The following is a 22,797-nucleotide window of genomic DNA, read 5'->3' on the forward strand; positions in this document are numbered from 1 at the left end:
ATTGTCAGAGGCGGCTTTGGAGAGATTGCAGATGCCAGCGAGCTGAAGTCCTGGGCAATCCCCTTTGTGCTGGTGGTTAGCACCATACAGGCTGCTATGAAGAAAATTAACTCCATCCCAGCCAGACCCAGTACAGCAGATAATTGATTTTTCTGGTCTTTTTGCCACCACATTGTATAAGGACTGCTTGAACTTTGGGCTGTTTTTACTTTGCTGTGGTAAGCTAGTCCTTTCGTAGAGGATGTTACATGGGTGTTACCTGAAGTTCTTTTTTCACAGAATCATAGAATTGTTTAGGTTGGAAAAGACCTTTAAGATCATCAAGTCCAACCATTAACCTAGCACTGCCAAATCCACCACTAAACTATGTCCTTAAGCACCACATCTACACGTCTTTTAAATACCTTCAGGGATGGTGACTCAACCACTTCCCTGGACAGCCTGTTCCAATGCTTGACAACCCTTTCGGTGAAGAAATTTTTCCTAATATCCAATCTAAACCTCCCCTGGCGCAACTTGAGGCCATTTCCTCTTGTCCTATTGCTTGTTACTTGGGAGAAGAGACCGACACCCACCTTGCTACAACCTCCTTTCAGGTAGTTGTAGAGAGTGATAGGGTCTCCCCTCAGCCTCCTTTTCTCCAGGCTAAACAACCCCAGTTCCCTCAGCCGCTCCTCATAAGACTTCTGCTCTAGACCCTTCACCAGCTTCGTTGCTCTTCTTTGGATATGCTCCAGCACCTCAATGTCCTTCTTGTAGTGAGGGGCCCAAAACGGAACACAGTATTCGAGGTGCAGCCTCACCAGGGCCAAGTACAGGGGCACGATCGCTTCCCTAGTCCTGCTGGCCACACTATTTCTGATACAAGCCAGGATGCTGTTGGCCTTCTTGGCCGCCTGGGCACACTGCCGGCTCATATTTAGCCGGTTGTAAACCAGCACCCCCAGGTCCTTTTCTGCCTGGCAGCTTTCCAGCCACTCTTCCATGAAACGCTACAGGCTTGGGGGGTTATTGTGACCCAAGTGCAGGACCCGACACTTGGCCTTGTTAAACCTCATACAATTGACCTCGGCCCATCGATCCAGCCTGTCCAGATCCCTCTGTACAGCCTTCCTACTCTCAAGCAGATCAACACTCCTGCACAACTTGGTGTCATCTGCAAACTTACCGAGGGTGCACTCTGCCCCATTCCTCAAGTCATTAAGGAAGATGTTAAACAGTATTGGCCCCAGTAGAGAATCATAGAATGGTACAGGTTGGAAGGGACCTTTAAAGATCACCTAGTCCAACCCCCCTGCCATGGGCAGGGACATCTTTCACTAGATCAGGTTGCTCAAAGCCCCCTCCAACCTGACCTTGAACACTTCCAATGATGGGACATCCACAACGTCTCTGGACAACCTGTTCCAGTGTGTCACCACCCTCATAGTGAAGAATTTCTTCCTTATGTCCAATCGAAACCTACCCTCTTTCAGTTTAAAACTGTTGCCCCTTGTCCTGTCACTACAGGCCCTGGCAAAAAGTGTCTCTCCGTCTTTCTTATAAGCCCCCTTTATATATTGATAGGCCGCAATAAGGTCTCCCCGGAGCCTTCTCTTCTCCAGGCTGAACAACCCCAACTCTCTCAGCCTTTCTTCAGAGGAGAGGAGTTCCAGCCCTCTGAACATTTTCATGGCCCTCCTCTGGACCCGCTCTAACAGGTCCATGTCTTTCCTGTGCTGGGGACCCCAGAGCTGGATGCAGTACTCCAGGTGGGGTCTCATGAGAGTGGAGTATAGAGGGGCAGAATGACCTCCCTCGACGTGCTGGCCATGCTTCCTTTCATGCAGCCCAGGATACGATTGGCTTTCTGGGCTGCAAGCGCACATTGCCGGCTCATGTCCAATTTTTCATCCGCTGGTATATCCCCAAGTCCTTCTCTGCAGGGCTGCTCTCAATCCCTTCATCCCCCAGTCTGTATTGATATTGAGGATTGCCCCAACCCAGGTGCAGGACCTTGCACTTGGCCTTGTTGAACTTCATGAGGTTCGCACGATCCCACTCCTCAAGCCTGTCAAGGTCCCTCTGGATGGCATCCCTTCCCTCTAGGGAATCAACTGCATCACTCAGCTTGGTGTCATCTGCAAACTTGCTGAGGATGCACTCAATCCCACTGTCTATGTCATTGATTAAGATATTAAATAGTACTGATCCCAGTACGGACCCCTGAGGGACACCACTCGTTGCTGGTTTCCACTTCGACATGGAGTCGTTGACTAGAACTCTTTGGACGTGGCCATACAGCCAGTTCCTTATCCACCTAACAGTCCATCCGTCAAACCCATATCTCTCCAATTTAGAGGCAAGAATGTTGTGGGGGACTGTATCAAAGGCCTTACAGAAGTCCAGGTAGATGACATCCGTAGCTCTTCCCTTGTCCACTGATGCAGTCACTCCATCGTAGAAGGCCACTAGATTAGTCAGGCCCTTTTTCCAGTCACTTTTTCCAGTCACTGGGGACTTCGCCTGACTGCCATGACTTTTCAGATATGATGGAGTGTGGCTTGGCAACTACATCTGCCAGTTCCCTCAGGACCCTGGGGTGCATCTCCTCGAGTCCAATGGACTTGTGTATCTTCAGGTTCCTCAGGTGGTCTCGAACCTGAACTTCTCCTACGAAGGGAGGGACTTCGTTCCCCAGTCCCTGCCTTGAGGTTCAGGGACTTGAGAGATGTGGGAAGAGAGATTACCACTGAAAACTGGGGAAAAAAAATTGTTGAGTACCTCAGCCTTCTCCATGTTGGTTGTCACCAGTTCTCCTGTCTTATTTATCAGGGTGCTTACATTTTCTTTAATCTTCCTTTTCTGGCCGACTTACCTGTAAAAGCCCTTCTTATTCTTCGCATCCCTTGCCAAATTCAGCTCCAACTGCGCCTTAGCTTTCCTGATCCCATCCCTATGTATCTGGGCAGTGTCCTTATATTCTTCCCAGGATACATGTCCCTGGTTCCACTGCCTACGCATTTCCTTCTTACACTTTATCTGACAGTAGCCTACCATCATTCTCCAGGATTTTTATCAGCCTTTTTAACAGGCCATAATAGACAATTATATTGTCAGGCCCCTGAGGGCACTAATAGGTCTTAATGGTCCTGACCAGCCTTACTTGGGGCCTCCACACCCTCTGCCCAGGAGCCCCAGTTCAGCTCAGACCTGGGCCTTCAGTCCTTGCCTGAGTTATGTCATAGGAGTACTGGACTCCAGCTCAGCCACAGCTGTGCTTGGCCATAGACCCCACTGATCTGGACCCTGACCTGCAGACTGATTTCCTAGTTTGACCTTGGCCTTACCTTGTCACTGTGGACCTACTCAGTGATCACTGTCTGACCCTGGTTACTCTCATCAGATCTGATCCTGACACTAACCTGCAGATTGACTTCCTGACTTGATCTTGGACTTGCCTCATCACCATGAACTTGCCTGATGATCTGGACTCTTAGTTGAACCTGTTTACCATCCCTGGGTCTACCCTGCTCACCTTGCTCAGGTACTGTGAGGGCTCTGGCCAGCAAGGCCCCTGCCCTGCTGGCCTTGTTATCGCATTTGGCTCCTCATCCCTTAGGGAGCAGATGGCCCTCACTGCACCCTGACATATGTGGGTTTATAATTTCCCACAAAACACCTCGTTCTAAATACTCCTTAATGATTTCTCCCAGAGCAGTCCTAGCTTTTTTAGGATATGGATATTGTATAAGGGGATGAACTGAGGGTCCCACTGCTTCAACTTGGTCATTTCTTTTTTCCACACTGCAGGATTTTTTTCTGCCATACTCCTGGGACCTCTTCTTTCCAGAATTCTTTATCTATTTCAGTTAAAGTTTGTACTTGTTCTCTTGAATCTTTATATCAGCCTTTCCCTGCTTCCTGTATTCCTTTATATTTCTACAAAATATCACTATAAAAATTAAGATTCCATGTTCCATTATCCAGTCAATTCCTAAAATAAGAGGTTCTTTGCTATTATTTACAACCTTATACTTGATATCAACAGCTCACTGCCCTATTATTAGATTCATAATATAATATTTAGGGCCTTTTCCTTCCATCCTATTGAAGGAGGCTACCTTCATATTTTCTTGTTGAATAGATTCTTTAAGAAAAGTTTTAGACAAACTGATTCATGCTCCTGTGTCCAGGAAAACACCGTATTTTTTTTCTCTACTTCATACAAAGTACTGGGGTTCCCCTGCCGAGGATCCCAATGTATTCAGCACACAGGCACCCATTCGTATGGGTAACACTGGGCCCAAAGCAGACTTCACAGAATCATAGAATCGTTTAGGTTGGAAAAGACCTTTAAGATCATCAAGTCCAACCGTTAACCTAGCACTGCCAAATCCACCACTAAACTATGTCCCTAAGCACCACATCTACATGTCTTTTAAATACCTTCAGGGATGGTGACTCAACCACTTCCCTGAGCAGCCTGTTCCAATGCTTGACCACCCTTTCGGTGAAGAAACTTTTCCTAATATCCAGTCTAAACCTCCCCTGGCGCAACTTGAGGCCATTTCCTCTCATCCTATCCCTTGTTACCTGGGAGAAGAGACCGACCCCCACCTCTCTACAACCTCCTTTCAGGTAGTTGTAGAGAGCAATAAGGTCTCCCCTGAGCCTCCTTTTCTCCAGGCTAAACAACCCCAGTTCCCTCAGCCGCTCCTCATAAGACTTCTGCTCTAGACCCTTCACCAGCTTCGTTGCTCTTCTTTGGATATGCTCCAGCACCTCAATGTCTCTCTTGTAGTGGGGGGCCCAAAACGGAACACAGTATTCGAGGTGCAGCCTCACCAGGGCCAAGTACAGGGGCACGATCACTTCCCTAGTCCTGCTGGCCACGCTATTTTTGATACAAGCCAGGATGCCATTGGCTTTCTTGGCCACCTGGGCACACTGCTGGCTCATATTCAGCTGGCTGTCAACCAACACCCCCAGGTCCTTTTCTGCCTGGCAGCTTTCCAGCCACTCTTCCCCAAGCCTGTAGCGTTGCATGGGGTTATTGTGACCCACGTGCAGGACCTGGTACTTAGCCTTGTTGAACCTCATACAATTGGCGTCGGCCCATCGATCCAGCCTGTCCAGGTCCCTCTGTACAGCCTTCCTCCCCTCAAGCAGATCAACACTCCTGCACAACTTGGTGTCATCTGCAAACTTACTGAGGGCGCACTCAATCCCCTCGTCCCCTCCCCATTGATAAAGATATTAAACAGAACTGGCCCCGATACTGAGCCCTGGTGAGCACCACTTGTGACCGGCCGCCAACTGGATTTAACTCCATTCACCACCACTCTTTGGGCCCGGCCATCCAGCCAGTTTTTTACCCAGGGAAGAGTACACCCGTCCAAGCCATGAGCAGCCAGTTTCTCCAGGAGAATGCTGCGGGAAACGGTGTCAAAGGCTTTACTGAAGTCTAGGTAGACAACATCCACAGCCTTTCCCTCATCCACTAAGCGGGTCACCTTGTCGTAGAAGGAGATCAGGTTAGTCCAGCAGGACCTGCCTTTCATAAACCCATGCTGACTGGGCCTGATCACCTGGTTGTCCTGTACGTGCCGTGTGATGGCACTCAAGATGATCCGCTCCATAATCTTCCCTGGCACCGAGGTCAGGCTGACAGGCCTGTAGTTCCCCGGGTCCTCCTTCCAGCCCTTCTTGTAGATGGGCGTCACATTTGCTAGCCTCCAGTCAACTGGGACCTCCCCGGTTAGCCAGGACTGCTGATAAAGGATTGAAAGTGGCTTGGTGAGCACTTTTGCCAGCTCCCTCAGTACTCTTGGGTGGATCCCATCCGGCCCCATAGACTTGTGTGTGTCTAAGAAGTGGTGTAGCAGGTCGCTAACCATTTCCCCTTGGATTATGGGTGCTTCATTCTGCTCCCCGTCCCTGTCTTCCAGCTCAGGGGGCTGGGTGCCCTGAGAACAACTGGTCTTACCAGTAAAGACTGAGGCAAAGAAGGCATTAAGTACCTCGGCCTTTTCCTCATCTGTTGTCACTGTGTTTCCCCCCACGTCCAATAAAGGATGGAGATTCTCCTTAGCCCTCCTTTCATTGTTAATCTATTTATAGAAACATTTTTTATTGTCTTTTACGGCAGTAGCCAGATTAAGTTCTAGTTGGACTTTGGCCCTTCTAATTTTCTCCCTGCATAACCTCACGACATCTTTGTAGTCCTCCTGAGTGGCCTGCCCCTTCTTCCAAAGGTCATAAACTCTCCTTTTTTTCCTGAGTTCCAGCCAAAGCTCTCTGGTCAGCCAGGCCGGTCTTCTTCCCCGCTGGCTCGTCTTTCGGCACATGGGGATGGCCTGCTCCTGCGCCTTTAAGATTTCCTTCTTGAAGAATGTCCAGCCTTCCTGGACTCCTTTGCCCTTCAGGACTGCTTCCCAAGGGACTCTGTCAACCAGGCTCCTAAACAGGCCAAAGTCTGCCCTCCGGAAGTCCAAGACAGCAGTTCTGCTGACCCCCCTCCTTACTTCTCCAAGAATCAAAACCTCTATCATTTCATGATCGCTATGCCCAAGACAGCTTCCAACCGTCACATCACTCACAAGTCCTTCTCTGTTCGCAAACAACAGGTCCAGCGGGGCGCCTTCCCTAGTTGGCTCGCTCATCAGCTGTGTCAGGAAGTTATCTGCCACACACTCCAGGAACCTCCTAGACTGTTTCCTCTCTGCTGTGTTGTATTTCCAGCAGACATCTGGCAAGTTGAAGTCCCCCACGAGAACAAGGGCTAGCGATTGTGAGACTTCTCCCAGCTGCTTATAGAATATTTCGTCTGCCTCTTCATCGTGGTTGGGTGGTCTGTAACAGACTCCCACCACGATATCTGCCTTGTTGGCCTTCCCCCTGATTCTTACCCATAAACACTCAACCCTATCGTCACCATCATCAAGCTCTAGACAGTCAAAACACTCCCTAACATACAGGGCTACCCCACCGCCTCTCCTTCCTTGCCTATCCCTTCTGAAGAGCTTATAGCCATCCATTGCAGCACTCCAGTTGTGCGAGTCATCCATCCCACCATGTTTCTGTGATGGCAACTATATTGGTTTTCCAGCTGCACAATGGCTTCCAGCTCCTCCTGTTTGTTGCCCATGCTGTGTGCTTTGGTGTAGATGCACTTCAGTTGGGCCATTGGTGCTGCCACCTTTTTGGGGGGAGAAGCCCTAATTCCTACGTGACCATTCTCAGGCGCTTCTGTGGTTTCTAACGCATTCATAACCCTTGCGTCTTTGCTGCCGCATGGATCTCCATCCTCTACCTCCACTGAGATGGCAGACCGAAGGACCTCGCTAGCACACTGTCCCCCAAACATTGGCGTGCCGCCCTCAGGCTTATCTCTAGCAGGCCTGGTTTTATCCCTTCCCCCCTTCAAATCTAGTTTAAAGCTCTTTCAATGAGCCCTGATAACTCCTGCACAAAGATCCTTTTCCCCCTTTGAGACAGGCATACCCCGTCTGTCGCCAGCAGGCCTGGTGTCGTGTAGACTGACCCATGATCAAAAAAACCCAAAATTCTGCCAGTGACACCAGGCTCGGAGCCAGGTATTGATCTGCTGGCTCTTCCTGTTTCTTCCCTCATCGTTCCCTGCAACTGGAAGGATAGAGGAGAACACTACTTGTGCTCCTGATCCCTTAACCAGTCGTCCCAAGGCCCTGAAGTCTCTCTTGATTGCCCTCGGACTTCTAGTTGCAGCTTCATCGCTGCCTACCTGAAAAAACAATACTGGATAATAATCTGAGGGCTGTACCAGGGTAGGAAGTTTTCTCTTCACTTCTTTAACCCAGGCCCCAGGGAGGCAGCAGACTTCCCTAAGAAGTGGGTCCGGTCTGTATATTGGGCCTTCTGTTCCCTTCAGAAGGGAGTCTCCTATGACAATGACCAGTCTTTTTTTCTTTATGGAAGCAGTTTTGACGCAGGGCGTAGGTTGACTTAACCTTGGCGACACCTCCAAGCTAGATGAACCATCGTCCTTGTCATTGTTTGGTTCCACTTGCAGAGCCTCGTACCTATTATGCAAGGGCACCTGGGAAGGTGGGGTAGTCACAGAGGAGACGCGCCTGCTGTGCCGGGCAGGAACTTGTTGCCATTGCCCCCTATCCCTTAAGTCACTGTGTTCAGCCAGGCAGAGAGAGGATAGGGAATCCTCCATATCATGCATCCTCTCTGCCTGTTGGGCCTGTCTCAGGGAAGGTAGGGTGCGATTCCAGTGCGCGCTCTCTCTCTCTCTCTCAGACTCCCTGATACTCCTCAACCTACTCACTTCCTCCCAGAGCTCTGCCACTAAGCTGAGGAGTTCCTCTAGCTGGGCGCACCTCCTACAGGTGTGCTCACTACTGCCATCCAGTACTGGCATAAGAGTAGGGCACACCCTGTAGCCTGCCACCTGGGTAGCAGCGTGTTCCCACCGGAGCTCTGTGTGGGAAGCTGCGTCAGTCGTGGTGGGTGCAGAGCTTAGAGAGGCCATGGCTTTCTGCCGGGTGGATACCATCGCTCCCTGGTCGAGCTTGAGCGCCCTTCCTGAGCGCCACAAGGGGGCGCTCCCTAGGGGCTTCTTTTATACGTTGGGGGAGCTTGGCTGCCGTTGCTCCTGGCCCCGCCCAGGTCTCTTCAGCCGCTGTCGCGCGAGCTCCTGGCGGCTCTCAGCTCCCCCTGAGGTTTCCCCAGTTCGGGAAACCCCCCCTGTGCACCTCTCTAGAGCGCTCCGCTGCGGATGGTGCTGGCACCGGAGCTGCTCGCCTCGGCGACTTCCCTATTGTTGGTTTTCACCAATTGGGGGTAGGGCAGCGGAGCTTGAGCACTGAGGTATACTGCTGCTACTGCTCTTCTTTTCAGCTGTTGTATCACTCTTTTTAGCTTATCCCATATTTTCTCCTGAATCCTTTAACACTTTCCACAGCCTTACACAGATTTGGTCCATTTCTTCTGATTTACTAACCTTATTGTCACTGTTTCCTGCACCTATTTCTCTTCAACCTCTTCTCTACTGTCCATCTTTGCAGTTACTGTAAGTCCCTGTTTTTTCTTGATCCATGTAAGAAATTTTTCCCTTTTCTTCTGAACCTAGTCCCTAATACTTCATAACACACTGTGTTATCTCTACCCATTGATTCCCGATAGGTTCCCCTGCATTTTGCTGCATGGACAGTTGTTGTGAATAGCGGGGGTGCATTTGGGCAGCTAATTCTCATAATTCATCCACTGTTCAAGGAACCTGATTCATCCTTATTTCTGCCAGGGGAGCTGGAACTACTTGTACCCCATCAGGAAAAGGTGGTCAGTACACAATAGATATCGTGTCCTGCCAATGTTTGAGAAACCCTACATTTGTTCATAAAACATTCTCCATCTTCTCCTGGCTTAGTACAGCTAACAGAAGCATCCAACAGATGCAGCAGTTTGCACAGCAGTTTCTGGGCTCTGCTTTTAGATTGTCTAGATTTTCTGGGAATGGGAACAACTTCTGAGATCATCAGGGGACTCCTAGGAACCCCTTGAGGAACTTCAGGGTGCCTGATGTTGCTGGGAAAGGATAGCTGCAGGAGACTGTGATTCTAGCAGCAGCTAATGAGCTCTGTCAGTTGTTCTTGATCAAAGGGTGCTTTGAGCTTTTGTTCCAGCTGACTCCTGATTAGGAACAGTCAATCACACTTTCAGCAGGTGCTAGGGAGAGGCCTATATAACTGCTGGGCCTAGCACTAATAGAAGTAGTAAGAAGGCATAACATTTGTTATGGTAGGGTATGCAGAAATTGGCTAGAAACTCTGCTGAGGGTAGCTTATGTGTGCTTAGCGACAGTAATGATGTGCTTCAGGTCATGGTCCCCAGCACTAACTAGAGCGACTATCCCTGGAATATCAGAGGTCTTGACTCAGACTGAGCTCCAGAGGAAGATGCATCTCTCCAGGCCTTTGGCTGCAGGGAGTGCCTGGGGTTTCTTGCTAAGGCTGGAGTAGGGGAGATGGTGCCCTTGTTTACAGAAGATGTGTGTTGGTGGAGAATCTCTGTTGTGAAGTAAAGGAGCTGCAGGGAGGAGGTCAGCAGACTGCATGGCATCAAAGGTGATGAAATGGAGACTGATGGGATTTTCTCTAAGACCCTAGAGATACAAGAGCCGCAATGAGGGAGGGGGCAGCCAGGGTCTGTGTTGAAAGAAAGGAACAAGGTAAATGGCAGGATCGCATCCCTCAACTTCAGGAGAGTAGGCTTTGGTCTGTTCAGGGATCTGCTTGGAAGAGTTCTGTGTGTTGTGGTTTAACCCCAGTAGGCAGCTAGGCACCACACAGTCACTTGCTTGTTCCCTCCCAGCAGGATGGGGAGAGGATTGGAAGGGTAAAAGTAAGAAAAACTGTGGGTTGAGATAAAGACAGTTTAATGGGTAAAGCAAAGCTCTGTGTGCAAGCAGAGCAAAATAAGGAATTTATTCACTACTTCCTGTGGGCAGGCAGCTGTTTAGCCATTTCCAGGAAAGCAGGGCTTCCTCATGCATAATGGTCCAAACATCCCCCTTTCTCCTTCTTTCCCACAGCTTTTATTGAGTCCCCTCCCAACTTCTTGTGCACCCCCAGCTGATGGGGCAGTGTGAGAAACAGAAGGCCTCGATGCTATGCAAGCACTGTTCAGCAATAACTAAAATATGGGCGTGTTATCAACGCTGTTTTGGTCACAAATCCAAAACATAGCACCGTAAGAGCTGCTATGAAGAAAACTAACTCCATCCAGTAGATAAGTAATTGTACTGTGTGAATAGTTAACATAATTCACTTGTGCACATGTGCTTGTAATTATTGGATTGGAGCAACAGTAGGGAGGCCAACCCCATCTGTCTACTAAGAAGTAGAGGGTCATACTGACATGCTAGTGGCTTTCAGATAGGTGTTCAGAAAGTCCCTCAGCAGTCCCTTGTCTATTCAGGTGTATATATAATCCTACAGTTTTCATCTACGTATAGCAGCCACCACTTTCTTGGATGTGGTCCGAGTTGTGCAACCCATTGTTAATGCCAGTGTTTGCTTATGGCCTTGGCCTTAAGCAGATCCTTGGTGTTCTGCGTTTATCGGGTCTTGTGGATTCAACAGAACTGCTAGTTTCAGGAGCTTATTGGTCCTTGGGAGACTTTCACACACTATCTTCATGAAGTTCAAGAAGTTCATGAAGAGCCTCATGCAGTTCAACAAGGAGAAAGGCAAAGTCCTGCACCTGGGGAAGAACAACCCCACGCACCAATATATGCTTGGGGCTACCCAGCTGGAAAGCAGCTTGGCAGAAAAGGACCTGGGGTCCTGGTGGACATCAGGTTGAACAAGAGCCAGCAATGTGCCCTTGCAGCAAAGAAGGCTAATTGTATGCCTAATGGATGCATCAGGCAAAGGAATTTGTTGCCATTGCCCCCTATCCCTTAAGTCACTGTGTTCAGCCAGGCAGAGAGAGGATAGGGAATCCTCTGTATCATGCATCCTGTCTGCCTGTTGGGCCTGTCCCAGGGAAGGTAGGGTGCAATTCTAGTGGTCTCTCTCTCTCTCTCGGACTCCCTGATACTCCTCAACCTATTCGCCTCTTCCCGGAGTTCTGTCACTAAGCTGTGGAGTTCCTCTGCCTGGTTGTACCTCCCACAGGCACACCTGTTTTTCTAATAATTCTGGCAGGCTTTAAAAAATTTTTTTCTGCTAATTCTGGCAGGCTTTCCCTTTTTTTTTCTTTATCAGAAATGCATGTTTCTTTTTCCTTTGAGTTGTTTTGAATTAATACATATAGGTAGCGTTAGGTGAGCTTAGTAGGTTAAGATTTCTATGTGGTGGCTGGATTTTAAGGAGTTTTGGATGCTAACTTTCAGATTATTTTTCTGTCTTTTCAGGTCTCTGGATGGCAGACTGAAAAGCAATGCAGTTTTAAGAGGTATGCCTTATGTAGCCCAAAATATTCCTGACTAGCATATATGCTAATGATAAAGCCACTCCTTTGAGGAGGGGTCTCTTTGCTTGTCCTCTGTTTCTGTGAGTCTACTCTAATAAGTTTTCTTTGCTGGAATCTCTGAAAGCTGCTTCTTCAAACCTGTTTTGTTAGTGGCATAACTTTACTGAAGAGGTCTGTAATATACTGCTTTCCCTTCTGGTTTATAATTTTAACAAGATGCTACCTTAGTAGAGAAAATATAGCATGAATGAGGATAGTTGACTGACACGTCTACCCCCTTCCACCCTCTCCTGCTGTGGATTTTCTTTCAATTGGGAGTTTACTCCAAATACTTTTTTATTTTCCTCTACTCCATCCTTTGGTTGAATACTTGGGCTATCGGGCACCGATACTGTTCTTAGCCTCAGTGTGGTATAACATACCATTATTTAGAATGAAAAAGAAGAAATAGTCTCTGTTCAAACAATCATTTTGGCATATTGGCTGGATATTTGGATCTGATTGGTTTTTGTTTTGGTTTTTGTGTTCCATCTATTCAGAGGTCTGCCTCTTTTACTCCTCTGCAGTGTTGATATGTTGTGTCTGAATAATTTGGTGCTTTACAGCTGCTAGCCAAAGCACTCTCCTAGAAATTTGCTAGTTCTTCCCTTATCAATTTCAGGATTAATTCAAGAAATTGCAGGGAATCTGTTCCCTTTCTTACAATTTGGAACAGATTTTAGAAAAATATCCTTTTTCTCCTTCTCACAGAAAGCTAGGTCTCATTCAATCTTTTTAGTACTCTTGTTTTTCTAATTTTTCAAAAGAAAAATTTTCCTTCTCTTCAGGATTGAGTCAGGTCTTTGAAACTTTAGAAGGTCTCCTATTTCTTTAAGGTAGTCGCAATATGGATTTTTTTGGTTCTGTCTAAAGAATGATTTCTAGTGAAAAGTACTTCTTTTTTGGGTTAAAAATAGCTCTTCAGCTCATCACAGAACTGCTTGTTTCACTGGCTTCTAAGCTCTGTTTGCAAGGGTCCTAAAAAGTGATCTAACTTGTAAAGGGCTGATTTCTCACATTTCATGTTTCCTGCTTTCTTTTTCAGTAACTGGGACACAAATTAATTTTAAAGAGGTATCCTCTATCTGAGAAGAGTTTTATAATTTAAAAACCGTGAAATTAGAGTGGAGAGTAGCTTCCTCTCTTTTTCAAATTCACTTTTTCAAATTCACTTTTGGCTTCCTTTTGGACAAGGTGCTTGCTGATTAAGAGGTAGAAAGATAGGATTTTTACAGAGCCTGTTGCCTGCATTCCAAAATGGGGGTGGGGGGTGTATTACCTTCTATCTCATACCTTTTTTTTAAAGATATTGTAGAAGGAATTAAGAGAAAAGCTTGGATTTGCCAAGAGAATAGGGTTAGTTAAAGCAAGATGGCTAATCTCAGTCTTCGTAATCTAAGCTTTTTTTGAACCTTGTATTAGCTTGCTATATAGTGCTGGTCCTTATCTGCCACATATCAGGTTAACTACCTGTGCAGAAAATGTCAGTAGTCTGAGCAGAAGAGTGTTAATTCAAGTGGAATTGTCCAGAGGAATTTAGCTGCTGGTAAACATGCTTTTCACAGTATCATTTAGGTTGGAAGGGACCTTGTGAAATCATCTAGTCCTCAAGCAGGGTCAACTAGAGAAGGTTGCCCAGGACTGTCCAGTCGGGTTTTGAATATCTCCAAGGATGGAGACTCCACAACCTCTCTGGGTAACCTGTGCCAGTGTTTGACTACCCTCACAGTAAAAAAAAAAAAAGTCTTTTTTCTGTTTAGTCGGAATTTCACATGTTTAAATTTGTGCCAATTGCTTCTTGTCTTGTCACTGGTTACTACTGAGAAGAGTCTGGCTCCCTCATCTTCATTCTCTCCCATAAGGTATTAAAACACATTGATAAGATCCCATTTGAGCCTTCTCTTTTCCAGGCTGAAGAGTCCCTGCTCTCTTGGCCTGTCCTCATATGAACGATGCTCCAGTCCCTTAATCATCTTAGTAGCCCTGCACTGGACTTGCTCCAGTAAGTCCATATCTTTCTTGTACTGAGGAGCCCAGAACTGGACACAGTACTCCAGATGCAACCTCACCAGTGCTGAGTAGAGAGGAAGGATCACCTCCCTCAAGATACTGGCAACACTCCTCCTTACGCAGCCCAGTATACTGTTGTCCTTCTTTCCCACAAGAGCGCATTGTTGGCTCATGGTCAACCTATTGTCCATCAGAACCTCAGGGTCCTTCTCTGCAGAGCTACTTTCTAGCCAGTTGGCCCCCAGCGTGTACTGGTGCCTGGGGTGGTTCTTCCCTAGGGGCAGAACTTGACATTTCCCCTTGTTGAACTTCATGAGGTTCCTCTCTGCCCAATTCTCCAGCCTGTCAAGGTCCCTCTGAATGGCAGCACAACCCTCTGGTATATCAGCCACTCCTCCCAGTTTTGTATTGTCTGTGAACTTACTGAGGGTGTCCCAGCATCTAGGTCATAAATGAAGATGTTAAACAGTATTGTCAATACTCCAGTATTGACCCCTGGCATACACCACTTCTGACTTGCCTCCAACTGAACTTTGTGCCACTGCTCACAACCCTTGCTATTCACAACCCTGGCTATTCAGCCAGTTTTCAGTCCACCTCACTGTCCACTTATCTAATCTGTACTTTGTCAGCTTGTCTATGATGATATTATGTGAGACAGTGTCAGAAGCCTTACTAAAGTAGGTAAACAACATCCACTGCTCTCCCCTCATCCACCAAGCTAGTCACCTCATTGCAGAAGGCTATCAGGTTGGTTAAGCATGATTTCTCCTTTGTAAATCCATTCTGACTACTCCTGATCACCTTCTTGGCCTTCATGTGTCTGGAAACAGTTTCCAGGTGGATTTTCTCCATCACCTTCACAGGGACTGAGATGAGGATGACTAGCTTGTAGTTCCCCAGATCTTCCTTCTTGCCCTTTTTGAAGGTAGGAGTGACATTTACTTTCTTCCAGTGTTCAGGAACCTCTCCCAATCACCATGACCATTCAAAGATAATTGAGAGTGGCTTCACCATGACATCAGTCAGCTCCCTCAGCACTTGTGGGTGCAACCCATCAAGCCCCATGGATTTATGTATGTCCAGTTTTCCCCTGCTCCATTCAACAGCTGGCCCACATTTTCCCTAGTCTTCCTTTTGCTGTTTACATACTTGTAGAATCCTTTCTTGTTGCCTTTCACACACTTTGCCAGATTTGGCTCCAAGTTGACCTTGGCTTTTCTAACCCCATCCCTGCAAGATCAGACAGCATCTCTATTATGAGTGAAAAGCAGGTGCGGATCCTTCATGGACAAGGCACAACACACAGCAAGTGAAAGCTGTGGCTTTAATGAAAGCATAGCATTACCACGGTGGGAGCCCTGAGACACCAATGCTAATCAAATAGGGACCCAACGCAGTGGAACCCTACTCAGGAGTGAAGCTCAAGGGAAAGCACTGTGGGGATGGATAATAAAACTTGTGCTGATTAACATATCATACATATGCAATGTCTTGTTTGGCTCATTAGCAAACTCACTGATGTAATGCAGGTGCTGTTGTCTGAATTCCAAGATCCACAGCTGGCCTTCACGTTGGCACCTGTGCAAGGGTATATGCAGACGAGGAGGAAGCAAACTATCTCAGGTTACCATGACAATGAGATAAGATGTGCTTGGGACTCTACATACTCAGATGGGGGAGGTGAACTATCCTGGGTTACTGTAACAAAGTCTTCTCATGCCCTACGCTCCTCCCCGTGCCTCCTCCATGACGAGTTACAAGGTATCTTCTGAGTCCGCAGAGTGTACCACTTGCTGAGTTCGATGGAGTCCTAAAAAACACAACTTAATTCCACAGGTAATACCAAAGTACAGTGCAACACATCCCAGAATTAAAGCAAACTACCCTGCACTAAATGTGCAGCCCAGTGTCAGAGGGATCCGTGACCGCAATCACTGATCTCCCTGTGTTTGACGAATACCCTGAGCCAGCCACTGCAATTGTTTAAGTTTTTTCAATACTATCACTTTCTTCGCTAATGCTGAAACAGCACATACCATCAAGCTCACTACAGCCGTGGCTGTGTCAAAGTAACAGATAATCCACAGCCATGCGGTTTTGGAGAACACCTTTGTGGCAGCATTGTTTACATTACTCAGGATTTAGTGGCATTAACAAAGATTACACAAGCTTCTGCGGGGGTAACATTAGCAATGCAAAAAGCATAGGTGCGATAATCTAACTGAGAAAGGACAGTATCCTTATCATAGAGGTTATCAAAAGTCACGCATTTGGAAACTTTCAATAGAGTATAATTCTGAAAAACGTTCAGTGGTGTGCTGATTCCTAAAAAACATGTCCCTATCAGATCCCCCACAACTACAGTGTGAGGTAAACAGAAGGTTGATGCACTTAAAGCAGTGTGTGCTAACAATACCCATACGATTGTAGTGTCTTCGCCACGTGGTATCCATTGATATGCAACGGTGCTTCCCAACAGAACAGGGAGCAAAACTCCGCCATTCATAGTGCTCAATGACTTAACCTGCTGGTAGACACACACAACACATTTTCTCCTTTAATAGGGAGAATAGCAGTGTTGTGGTTTAGCCATAGTCGGCAATTAAGTACCACACAGCCTCTCGCTCACCCTCCCCGCCTTGGTGGGATGGGGGAGAGAATCAGACGAGCAAAAGTAAGAAAACTCATGGGTTGAGATAAGAAGTTTAATAACTGGAACAACAACAAAAAAATAATGAATTGTAATGAGAAGGAAAACAAGAAGAGAGAGAGAGAGAGAGAGAGGAACAAAAACCCAGGGAAAAAATAAACCAGTGATACAACCGCTCACCACCCACCGACCTACGCCCAGCCAGTCCCCAAGCAGCGACTGCTACCCCCGGCCAACTCCCCCCAGTTTATATACTGAGCATAATGTCATATGGTATAGAATAGCCCTTTGGTCAGTTTGGATCAACTATCCTGGCTGTGCCCCCTCCCAGCTTCTTGTGCACCTGGCAAAGCAGGAGAAGCTGAAAAGTCCTTCATCAGTGTAAACACCACTTAGCAACAGCCAAAACATCAACATGTTATCAATATTATTCTCATACTAAAGTCCAAAACACAGCACTATACCAGCTACTAGGAAGAAAATTAACTCTGTTCAAATGAAACCAGGACAGTATCCACCCCTTATTCTATACCATCTACGTCATGCCCAGGTTCTACCCTTTCCAATACATTCCAATTAATCACCACCACTTTCCCTGTCTTTTGATATATACACACAGATATCATTCCCTTGGTCTATGGGCAATCCCTCTAAAATGTCCATTGAGTTCATTTAGTCCATGACTTTGGGGCTCTGTCTGTCATAACAGTCCTTCAGAGCAGGAGAGATGGTGTGTGGTGTTGGATTGTTGCATGCTGAAGCCAGTTCTGGTTCCATCACTGCTGCACTTTGCTTGGTTTCATCAATGTTCATTCCTCATTAATCTGGGCGATTCTTACTGAAATACTATTGATAATGGCATATAGCAACCATAGCAGTGATGACATACAGTATTATATAGCAATTAACATCATACCATTTAGTTCATTGGCTATTCTCACCCAAAATCAAATCCCCTTGAGGTACACATAGGACTTCCCCATCCTTTCGCATGACCCACCAAGGGCACCCAGGTCCTTGAGCAAAAGCAGTCCCACAGATGGGCTTGCCTTTGCCTGAGGCAGGAGTAACCCAGACTGTCTTCCCCAGCATATTTTTTACATGCACTACAGGGACTTTATCCCCTTCTACAGTACATAGAAGTTTTGATTGGGCAGGGCCATCTCAATTGACAGATCCCCTAGTGTTGACTAACCAGGTGGCCTTTGCTAAATGTGTATCCCAATGTTTGAATGTCCCACCACCCATTGCTCCCAGTGTAGTCTTTAACAGTCCACTGTATCCTTCGATTTTCCCAGAGGCTGGTGCATGATAGGGGATGTGATATACCCACTCAGTGCCGTGCTCTTTGGCCCAGGTGTCTATGAGGTTGTTTCAGAAATGAGTCCTGTTGTCTGACTCAATTCTTTCTGTGGTGCTATGTCACCACAGGACTTGCTTGTCAAGGCCCAGGATAGTGTTCTGGGTGGGGCTATGGGGCACAGGATATGTTTCCAGCCATCCGGTGGTTGCTTCCACCATTGTAAGGACATAGCACTTGCTTTGGTGGGTTTGTGGGAGTGTGATATAATCAATCTGCCATATGTTGTAGTGAAAAGCCGAAATCAGGACTCAATAGTCGGGATGACTATTAAGCAGGTATTCTTTATTGCAGCGCTGGGCAGCACTGGGGATCACTCCGCCACAAGTGCTCCACCAGGTTAGCACAACACATCAGTTCATATACAGAAAAATCATACATATTCATCAGATTTCCTGAAAAGGGCAGTCTTATGGTGATGAGTTCCTGGAATTTATTTACATAGTCCAAGCATGCGCAGTAAAATTAGGGTTAGGGTCTTTTCACCCTCCCGGTGGTCTTCCATAGTCTTCCTCACATTGTCCGCTAGTTGAATTTTGGGCTTCCTTTGTCCATATATAGTCATTGAGTTAGCTCATCCCTCCTTCGGCCTTGGAATGTTACAAGGGGGTCGATTTAAGCTAGTTCTTTGGTGCTTATCTGTGGCACAATCCTGTTATCAGTGATTTAATTAGGAAGCCTAACGAGCTTGCTCAAGGCCTGTTTAGTCCTATCAGGTAAGAAGTTACAGGAAATGTCCCACCATCAACTCTGCTCAGCAGGTAACCAAAATTATATTTGCAGGGAAAGAGAACAAAAGAGAACAAGGATGCCAGTGAAACTAAAAAAAATGCAAGTCTATGTCTTAGTCAGGGATTTAACCCTTTCATTCCCCCCTTTTCTTTTTGAGGGCTTGTAGCTTACTTGCTACAGTCCTCAATATACAGTCTTATTACATCTGAAACGAAGCTTATTACAAAAACTACAATAAAATCAATAAAATTACTATTAAAATAGTAAGGCTCTTTAACTATGACTAGTAACATATTTCAAATCCTTTTAGGCCTAAAAGGGTGTTATCCTTAATTATTTTATGTTTGCAAAATTCATAATATTTCATCCTTTTCAAGGGTCTGAGTAAAATACCTTCCCGTTTCTACTTGATGCCTAATCTTGTTTCTTTTCCAGTCACTGTAGGTCTCTACTGAATTCCGGTAACACCAAAGAAAACACTTAAGAAATACACAAACGAATATTCCTAAAATCCCCAAAGTAATTAATCCAATTAATAATTGTTTCAACCATCCAAAGTTGGGAAGTCAAGAAGTCGATTTATCCCATAAATCTCAAAGCCCCCATGAAGTATCATCCAAAGATACTTCCTGGACTATTTGTGCTTTCTCCCAGAGTGCATTTAGATCTGCTTCTATCTGCTTATCTTTATTGCTATATGCACAGCGACTGGTATTAATGATCATACATACACCTCCTTCTTTGGCAGTCAATAAATCTAATGCCATTCGATTTTGCAACACAACCTTACTGAGGGAAGATACTTCCGTCTGTAAATTTTTTATAGTATTTATGGTTAGATTTTCCATCTGCTCTAGAACTGCGGAAATATTTACCATGGCCTTTTCTAGCTCGCTTACTCCTAGCCACGGTAAGAACCATCTAACAAAGCTATGAAATTTTGTTCCCCTAATTGCAAGTGGGTTGTCTTCTCGCTTAGCCTGTTTCCAGGACGTTCTCAAAATACCTCTAGGTATTTGGGACTGATTATATATTCGATCCTGACTAACTAAACGACCTATGGTACACCTTCCCTACCATCCTGCAGGGAGTTGCTTTCTGCTGATACCATCACCACACAGCCACCAATACCCGTCGGGTAGTTTGCAGGGTCCGTCGGTGGCTGTGAGATTAGCTCCATAAAATGATCCTTTGCTTACCCATCCAACCGATGTATTTCTACTGGCATCCCACTTTGTAGGGCTATAGGTTTCTAACTGGGTTCTATTACAGAAATTAATATGTGTCATGTTCAATCCCATCAAATTCCAAGTTCCTACTTCTACCGCAGTCTTGTTGATCCAATAATCATTCCACCCGTTCCTACAGGAACAGTTTTTGAAGGGGCCGCATGGACAATTATTGGATCTTGCCTTCCATAGGCAACTATTATTGCTAACTAGAATCTGGGTGTTATTATCTAGTATCTGCAGGTCGAATCTCGGTCCGATCCCATAGCTTGAATTATCATAACTACAATATCCTCCATCTTGTCTTTTCCAAAACTCAGGCCAAGTATTATTGTCACAATTCCAATGAGTCGACCCTATGCCGTACAAAGGGAGTCTCATGTCACCTCTCAGTAGGGCAGTACAAATCCAACAATCCTTAGCCCCTGCAGCATTCGCTATCATCTGAATCGCATTATAATACAGGTTCTCGTTCCAAGCATCTACTGATGAGCTTAAAGTCAATAAAGTTATCGTCGTAACCGTAATTTCAAATCTCCAACACTTTCGATGGTCCATCCTGGTTCAGAAGCTTTCTTTACTCAGGAGTAATGGATCCAAGCTGTCTGCTCTTCAATCTTGATTGCAGTGAAAGTGGTTAGCAACACCTGATAAGGTCCATTCCACTTCTCCTCCAATGGGTCACCTGAAAAATTCTTAACATAAACCCAATCTCCAGGGCTAAATGGGTGGATCGGGTGATCTAACCCTTTTGCTCTGGTTCCCAAAACAGTCCTATTAACCTTTTCCAATTGTTTTCCTAAGGATATAACATAATTTTGTAAATAATTATTTCCCAGCTGATTCAAATCTTCCCCTTGATATTTGGCCTGATATGGCCTCCCATATAATATCTCAAAAGGGCTCAGATTTGGCCCTAGGTTTTACATGTCTCTGAAGTAGTGCAATAGGTAGTGCTTGATACCAATATAGGTTTGCTTCTTGACATATTTTAGCTATCTGTTGTTTTCATTTTTTCTACTTGCCTGCTGGCTTGTGGTCTGTAGGGTGTGTGTAATTGCCAATCGATTCCTAATAGTTTGCTGACCTGTTGCACTACTTCTGCACAAAAATGTGTACCCCTGTCTGATGAAATTACCGTAGGTACCCCGAATCGAGGTATTATTTCATTTAATAATACCTTTAGTTACTTCTCTTGCTTTGTTTGTCCTACAAGGGAATGCCTCTGGCCATCCAGAAAAGGTGTCTGTAAGTACCAATAAGTATCTGTACCCCCCTTTTCTTGGAAGTTCAGAGAAGTCAATTTGCCAGTGGTCCCCTGGTACATTTCCTCTCCCAATACTTCCTAATTGTGCCCGGTTACCTGTATTGGGATCATTTTTCAAACATATTTCACATTGCTGAGTCACCTGTCGAACTATAGTATACAAATTTCTCCCTATTAATTTTTGATTTTAAAAATTATACATGGAATCTGCCCCCCAGTGTGTCTTATTCTGTTCTTCTTTAACAACTCCCCATACCTGTTTGGCAGGAATTATAATCCTGCCATCACTCAAGTGGGCCCATCCTTTGGAGGGAACCTGCCCTCCCATTTCTTCTATTAATTCTTTATCAGCCCTAGAATATTCAACATTTTCTTGGTCACCTAGACTCCTACTTCTGTTATCCGGAATTAAGGTTAAAATCTTTTGCATTCTCTCTGCTGCCTGTTTAGCCTCATAATCAGCCAACCTGTTACCTTTGTCCTGGTCAGTGTTACCCCTCAGGTGTCCTCGGCAGTGCATGATGGCGACTTTGGTTGGCAGTTGGACTGCTTCTAATAGGTGAAGGATTTCCTCAGCGTGCTTGATCTGTCTCCCTTGTGCGGTTAGTAGTCCTCATTCCTTCCAAATTGCTCCGTGAGTGTGGACAACTCCAAAGGCATATTTGGAGTCTGTCCATATATTTATATGACAGCTTCCACAGCTCGTAGGCACCCTGGCCACCCTTTGCTTACTTCGTCAAGCTGCTTAGAAAAGTAGGCCACAGCTCTTTTGTAGAGTCCCAGTCGTTGAGCTAGGACTCCCAGAGCTATGCCTTGTTTTTCATGGGAAAACAGCCAGAAGGGTTTAGTAACGTCAGGTAGGCCCAGGGCCGGGGCCTTCATCAGTTCCTTTTTAAGTGTTTTGAATGCATTTTGAACTTCTCTGGACCAAATCAATTGAGTGGGATTGTTTTTCAAAAGTTCATACAAAGGTTTTACTATTATTCCATAATTGTAAATCCATAATCAACACCAACCTGCCATTCCCAAGAAGGTCCTGAGTTCCTTTACCGTTTGAGGGAGGGGGGTTCTGCAGATGGCTTCTTTTTGTTCCATTCCTAATTCTCGTTGTCCTCTAGATAGCTCATATCCAAGGTAGGTTACTTGCTGTCGCACCATCTGAGCTTTCTGGTGAGAGACTCGATACCCATTCAGGCCCAAAAAGTTCAACAAATTAATAGTCCATTGAATACAATCAGGCTTTGTTTCAGTTGCTATTAATAAGTCATCCACATACTGTAGAAGAGTTCCGTCTCTGGAGGGAGGATCCCGTGTCTCAAGTTCTCGTGCTAATTGGTTCCCAAAGATGGTTGGACTGTTCTTAAAACCTTGGGGTAACACTGTCCAGGTAAGTTGGGTTTTCCTACCAGTAGTAGGACTTTCCCATTCAAATGCCAATAGGTTTTGTCTCTCCTTGGCCAGAGGCAAGCAGAAGAATGCATCTTTCAAATCTAATACTGTAAGCCATACTTGATTATCTCGCAATTTAGTAAGTAAAGTATAAGGATTGGCCACCACAGGG

At 45.9% G+C, this 22,797-nt stretch overlaps 1 protein-coding gene across 8 annotated transcripts in view; it reads left to right on the forward strand.

Annotated features, from left to right (window-relative positions):
- LOC140650550 (polycomb group RING finger protein 3-like) overlaps window positions 1-22,797 on the forward strand; it is a 187,929-nt gene that overhangs the window by 44,907 nt on the left and 120,225 nt on the right. For 7 of the 8 annotated variants that reach the window (XM_072859013.1, XM_072859015.1, XM_072859016.1 and 4 more), the window contains exon 2: window positions 11,888-11,928. The exons of the other annotated variant lie outside the window; for it this stretch is intronic. The gene's annotated coding sequence lies outside the window, so the exon portion shown is untranslated. The remainder of the gene's footprint in view (window positions 1-11,887; window positions 11,929-22,797) is intronic. 8 annotated transcript variants of the gene reach the window in all.

This window comes from Ciconia boyciana, chromosome 4 (assembly GCF_034638445.1).
Source record: "Ciconia boyciana chromosome 4, ASM3463844v1, whole genome shotgun sequence".
In the NCBI taxonomy this organism is placed as follows: Eukaryota; Metazoa; Chordata; class Aves; order Ciconiiformes; family Ciconiidae; genus Ciconia; species Ciconia boyciana.